We start from the raw sequence: 7,107 nt of genomic DNA on the forward strand, positions 1-7,107 counted from the left end.
ATTTTGTTTGCAAAAAATGTCATGCAGTCGCAAATCTCATCATGCAACTAGATTGTTAGTCATACGTGAAATATTAAATTAAAAGCTTTTTATAGGGAAAACATGAAGAATTATTCTTTTTTAGTTATCAGAAATACAGAATTCATCAGTTTTATTTATCAGCGATGGATTCTAATATTTGTAGGTAGAATGTAGCTGATTTACAATTCAAGTAAGCTATTAATGAACCCTATTTTCCCTTTTGCACAATGCACAACTGAATTTACACAGGTGATACGTTTCATACATCAATTTATCATTAAGGAATCTGTTTAGAGATGTGGTTACAATACTGCAGAATTATAGTTGTGCTTGTCCTTTCACATCCTCCTTACACTTTATTCAATACTGATTCGGCAACACCACAGTTCCAATTAACTCAGAAAAGTCCTTTACACATTCAAAATATAATCCAGCTGTTTGGAGGAAAGTCGCTTCCATTATCGTCATAGCAAGAAAACAAAAACGACTTGTCAATTTCTCCAGAGCTCATTAATGAGAAGGAGATGTCTCAGTTTTTTTCTTTACTGCAGACTGATTTCAGCTATAAAATTGTTAATATTGCAGCTTAAGACCTAACACTTCTTCTTTTGGTTAAATATGCAACATTGCATTTTTTATATGTAGAGCAAACAGGACTTCTTTACAGCTCAATGGAAATTTGTTGAGTTTTTGTTCAGCAGTATTTTGGGAAAAATAACTGAAGCACTGTTAAAATGAGTGTCTTTGTAACAGTTAACTGAAGAACGAACACAAGCACTCCATTTTATGAAACATATAATCCTATGCCTCTCCATAATCAGGTAGTATAAAAACACATACAGATGGATACCCCATAGACAACACAGACATAGAGCATTCATGGTATTCTTTGTCTTAAGTTTTCAGGCTATTACACCTTAATAGGGTTAGTCGAACTTGTCGTAACTGAGATTTCTGCAAATCGTTATATTTCCTATAATAGAACATAATACTTCATGTTAAATGTATAATTGATATTTGTTTATTTTCTATGTTGTTTAATGGTTTCTTATGCATGAAAAAATGTAGTTTATATCTTCAATAGTAGCAGTAATTGTAGACATCCAATTTATTACAAAAATTTAAAAGAGATGTATTTGCAAGTTCTTAAATCAAATGGCAAAAAGACTATGTGTCCCATAAATTTATACATATGGGAAAAGAGATTTACATGGTCAAATAGATAAATTCAGATACAAAGCTACGAATTTCAGCGAACAGAATCAGGTTTTGATAATATATTTGCTTTTGGTGGTCTAACTTTCTGTCAATGAAATTTTGCCCTCCGTATCTGTGAAAATCGTCTACATCCTCACTTTAATTTAGTGTAGATTGACATTTTCTTTGTGTACTCTCGCAAGACTTGTTATGTGAGCCTCCAATTTTAATAACTCCTCCATAAACTTTATTATTCAATATTTTCTTCTTCAGCTTCCATTTTTGTCGTTTCTTCTTATTGTTGCTTATATGACTGGTGATGCTAAATATAGAAATATGAAACTGGTAACTATATGAAAACTAAAATGTGAGAAGTCTTCATATTAACAGTTTATGTAAGACACTTATTTAAACCATTCATTCCACCAGTGCTGATAAGTGTGTTTATCTTTTTCAAGTACAGTTCAAATTGTACTCTCATACAGTAGATAATATTTGTAGTTCACCTGTTTTCCTTTTATTTGCGAAGTTATAAATTTGAGTTCCTGGCTTTGTAAGGATACAAGTCTTCACTTCTTTCTGTACGCCTGAGACATTTTCTGCAGGGAAAAACTGATATCATAAGGAGTATTCAGAGTTATTCTCTGCCTTTATGCTTTACAAGTGACATCAACATATATTTCCGATGACACAGAGCATTATCTGTGGAGTTTAAGAATATGTGGCTGTTGAACCAAAGTTTTCAACTTTATATTGCTGGATACAAGTGAAAGAATCAACAAATTGTATCTTTCATGTTATCTGTCTTATCATAGGGGCTAGCATATTTGACCAATAGCTTCAAACTAATGTTATCTTATAAAGTGTAATATGAAATTAAATAAATAATTAAATGTCTAATGGGAAGAGGTTTTCAATATGGAACGAAAATAGTCAGAGTATTACAACAATACAAAAATGGAGATTCTATGTGTTCTGGTATCTCACAGACCAGTTAGCTTACTACCCATTTTCTCATAAGTTCCTTAAAAAAGAAATTAGATTTATGTCATATTGTTATATTATGTCAAGAAATGGTATCACAAATGGTAGACAATTTGGATTCCTGGAAGTAAAATTGATAGTTTCAGCAGTATTCAAATGTATAAATATCATCTTAGAGGGACTAGGTCAAGACCAAAATCCTCTTGGTATATTATTTGAGTTATCAAACACTTTCAACCTAGTTGACCACAACATTTTAATAAGAGAACATAATCATCATACACTTGGAGTAAAAAGCCCCAAGTATCATTAAATCATACCTGGATAATAGAAAATGAGCAGTAGAATTTGAACAAAAGAAATATTTATAAAAATTTCAACAAAAAGATGCAGTCTACACAAGGCAGCATATAAGGGTCTCTGTTCTAATATATATAAATAACATACGCATTGAAATCAAAATGATTCTGTTTGCAGATGACATCACAGGCACAACCATTGGCAAAAATTTACCTGATAACATAACAAAAAGCAAAATGATACTCGAATCTATACCTCAGTGGCTTGGAACCAAGAGGCTAATACTTGATGAAGAGAAATGTAATGCAATGCTGTTTAGGCACAACAGCAGAACAAGAATAGAGGAATCACTACAATTAAAAGAACTGGATTTGAAAGTGGCATACAACACATAGTTCTTATGGCTCATCATAGACAACCGTTTATTGTGGAAAGACAACATTGCTACCATAACTAGCAAACTAAACACATCCCATTGCAAAATCTTATCTCTGTTCCAAGTCACTAGAGTGCTGAGAAGCAGGCATAGTTGGAGATCAGATCCCATCTCCGTCGATCTCTGACCATGTGGCTGAAACGTCTGTCACCAGCTCTCAGAACATTCCTTCCTCCTGCCCAACATCCAGCCTCTCAAACATCACATGTGGAGGGACTGATTCTACAGTGTTGCCAATGCTATGGCTGGGAAACGCCACAATATTTTCGAAAAATTGGGGAACAAACAGAGCAGACATCCCCTTTGCTGCGTAAATGAATCACATATCACCTTCATGTGCTTCGTACTGGCAGGAAACCACATTATTTTTCGATTGATCAATTTATCCACATGGTGCACTAGGTGAACTGATGCAGTTTCATTGGCTGAATCAAAACATAGATGCTGCTCCAATGCTGCTACTAGGAATGGGATTTCAAGGCATAAGTAGTGCATACAGAGAAGCTAGATTATCGTACCCCTCAATGACGCCACCCACCTTGGTGCCGCTCACCAACACGGAAAGCTGATGGTTTGAGGAATTCATACTGATGCGAAACCTAGACCAGCTACAAGGAGGGCACGAGTGATGCAATGGGATTTACTGATGGGCTTTCTATCGCTGCAACAAGACCCTAGACCGCCCTGTGACCAGCAGCTATGTGTGAAACTTTTTTCTTTGAACATACAATTCAACAAAAACAAACAACAATGGAAAAATGTGCTGGCCATGAAATGAATTGACATTGCTTAGCAATATGTGACAGTAATGTCACAAGATAAAGCAGAAAGAGTGTACATAACAGAAATATTATTAAATCAATAAAAATTGAGAACAGCATTGTTACAAAATTAACAAAAGTGCTGATGTAGGTCTAATCAATAAAATTTAGTGCATTCTGTGCAAAATTTAAAGAGTGAAAACAATAACCAGGGATTGAAGCATCATAGAACACTTGCGCAGCCATCCTACTCAGTGTTCATTAAACCAGAAACAGAATAGAAACTCCCAAAAAAATAAATCAGAAACTAAAATTCAAGAAGTGTCAAGGAGATGATGAAATATCAAATTATCTAATAAACCATGAGCTTGAAGAAATGATTGAACCACTTTTAGATACAACTGACTGCTCATTCACAGGAATATTTCCAGAAGAATTAAAAATAAGCGAAGTAGTACGAATGTGCCACAAAGATGACCCAAATAACCACACACCAGTATCTTCAGTATCTGGTTTCTCAAAGGTACTAAAGATGCTTGCACACAGTATACTGATAATTTCTGTAAAGAAACATAGGTTTGTAATTTTGGCACAATCTGTTTTTTTTAAAAAAAAACTAAATCTGCATAAACAGCTCTCTGAAGCCTAACACAATCTGTTATAGACACATTGATCAAAAGAACCTTAGTATCTTCTACGTTTCTGTATTTGTCTAAAGCTTTTGATGCAGTCAGTCATACAAACAACTGAAGAACGTCAAAGCTATGGCATGCATGGACATGCACCACAATGGATAAAATCATATGTTGACAACAGATAGCAGTAAGTAACTACAAAGTTTGGATCGGGATGCACGCCATGAAGTATGGTCTACTGCAAGGACCTGTACTTGGTCCAGTATTGTTCAGTCTCTTTATAGGCAATATTGAGGTCAGTGAAAAGCAACAGGCGTACTGTGCACTGATAACCTGACATTAGTAAAAGTAGAAAACAAAAAGAAAGAAGTGCATTTATTTCAACGAATAAAATAGTGCAGTGACTCATACAAAATGACAATTATAAATCTAAAAAACACAATGTTCATGGTGCAAGAACAGAGAGAAGGAAGATCACATAGTTATATACACAGATGAAACAATAGTGGAAGACATTAACTTTGTAATTTATTTTAGAAATTACACTTCACAATGGGACCCAATGGAGACAACATATAGACAAAGTTGGCTATACATTAAGCACTGTTATATTTGTTTTTAAACAACTTACCCATTTCCCCAACAAATAATTTCTATAAACAGAGAACAATACTTACAATAGAAAATTACTGCCTGAGGAAACTCCACCAGTAGTAATACAAAGAGAATTTTTTATTGCAAAATAATTCCACTAGAAGCATCCCGAATAAAAACAAACTACTGATGCATATTTCTATTCACTAATGCACTCCTGGAAATTGAAATAAGAACACCGTGAATTCATTGTCCCAGGAAGGGGAAACTTTATTGACACATTCCTGGGGTCAGATACATCACATGATCACACTGACAGAACCACAGGAACATAGACACAGGCAACAGAGCATGCACAATGTCGGCACTAGTACAGTCTATATCCACCTTTCGCAGCAATGCAGGCTGCTATTCTCCCATGGAGACGATCGTAGAGATGCTGGATGTAGACCTGTGGAACGGCTTGCCATGCCATTTCCACCTGGCGCCTCAGTTGGACCAGCGTTCGTGCTAGACGTGCAGACCGCGTGAGACGACGCTTCATCCAGTCCCAAACATGCTCAATGGGGGACAGATCCGGAGATCTTGCTGGCCAGGGTAGTTGACTTACACCTTCTAGAGCACGTTGGGTGGCACGGGATACATGCGGACGTGCATTGTCCTGTTGGAACAGCAAGTTCCCTTGCCGGTCTAGGAATGGTACAACGATGGGTTCGATGACGGTTTGGATGTACCGTGCACTATTCAGTGTCCCCTCGACAATCACCAGTGGTGTACGGCCAGTGTAGGAGATCGCTCCCCACACCATGATGCCAGGTGTTGGCCCTGTGTGCCTCGGTTGTATGCAGTCCTGATTGTGGCGCTCACCTGCACGGCGCCAAACACGCATACGACCACATTGGCACCAAGGCAGAAGCGACTCTCATCGCTGAAGACGACACGTCTCCATTCGTCCCTCCATTCACGCCTGTCGCGACACCACTGGAGGCGGGCTGCACGATGTTGGGGCGTGAGCGGAAGACCCCCTAACGGTGTGCGGGACCGTAGCCCAGCTTCATGGAGACGGTTGCGAATGGTCCTCGCCGATACCCCAGGAGCAACAGTGTCCCTAATTTGCTGGGAAGTGGCGGTGCGGTCCCCTATGGCACTGCGTAGGATCCTACGGTCTTGGCATGCATCTGTGCGTCGCTGCGGTCCGGTCCCAGGTCGACGGGCACGTGCACCTTCCGCCGACCACTGGCGACAACATCGATGTACTGTGGAGACCTCACGCCCCACGTGTTGAGCAATTCGGCGGTACGTCCACCCGGCCTCCCGCATGCCCACTATACGCCCTCGCTCAAAGTCCGTCAACTGCACATACGGTTCACGTCCACGCTGTCGCGGCATGCTACCAGTGTTAAAGACTGCGATGGAGCTCCGTATGCCACGGCAAACTGGCTGACACTGGCGGCGGCGGTGCACAAATGCTGCGCAGCTAGCGCCATTCGACGGCCAACACCGCGGTTCCTGGTGTGTCCGCTGTGCCGTGCGTGTGATCATTGCTTGTACAGCCCTCTCGCAGTGTCCGGAGCAAGTATGGTGGGTCTGACACACCGGTGTCAATGTGTTCTTTTTTCCATTTCCAGGAGTGTATAAAAATGTTGCCGCATCATATACAGAACAATAATTTCATTAGTAAAAGACAACACTTTACTAGAACAAAATACAAAGTTTCATTCATATAACATGAGGAAGAAAGGCCAGCTGAGAAGTACAGCACAGGACAGAGCTGTTAGTTAGTTTAATATCTTGTGAATCATTTTGCTTGATAAATAGTAATGATGTGGAACAAGTCATTTGACATTCACACTGGAAATTAATTTGTTAATATGGCTATATAGTGAACGATTATAAGGTTTTTAAAATAAATGGATGTGAGTTAGTAATACCTATCCACCACCTTTTACACATTACGATAATAGAAATTATTCTACAGAGTAGAAGGATTTTTAAGGAGAAACTATTCAGTTTGTTTCCAAATTTTACTTTGCTGTCTGTCAGACATTTATATCACTGCATAAGTGATCAAAAAAATTTTGTTGCAACTTTATTCTCCCCTTATCGTGCTAAATACAACCATAATGTGGAGGAGTGAATGGTATTCTTCCTTCTAGTATTGTAATTATGTACATCATTG

This window comes from Schistocerca americana, chromosome 3 (assembly GCF_021461395.2).
Source record: "Schistocerca americana isolate TAMUIC-IGC-003095 chromosome 3, iqSchAmer2.1, whole genome shotgun sequence".
NCBI classification, from domain to species: domain Eukaryota; kingdom Metazoa; phylum Arthropoda; class Insecta; order Orthoptera; family Acrididae; genus Schistocerca; species Schistocerca americana.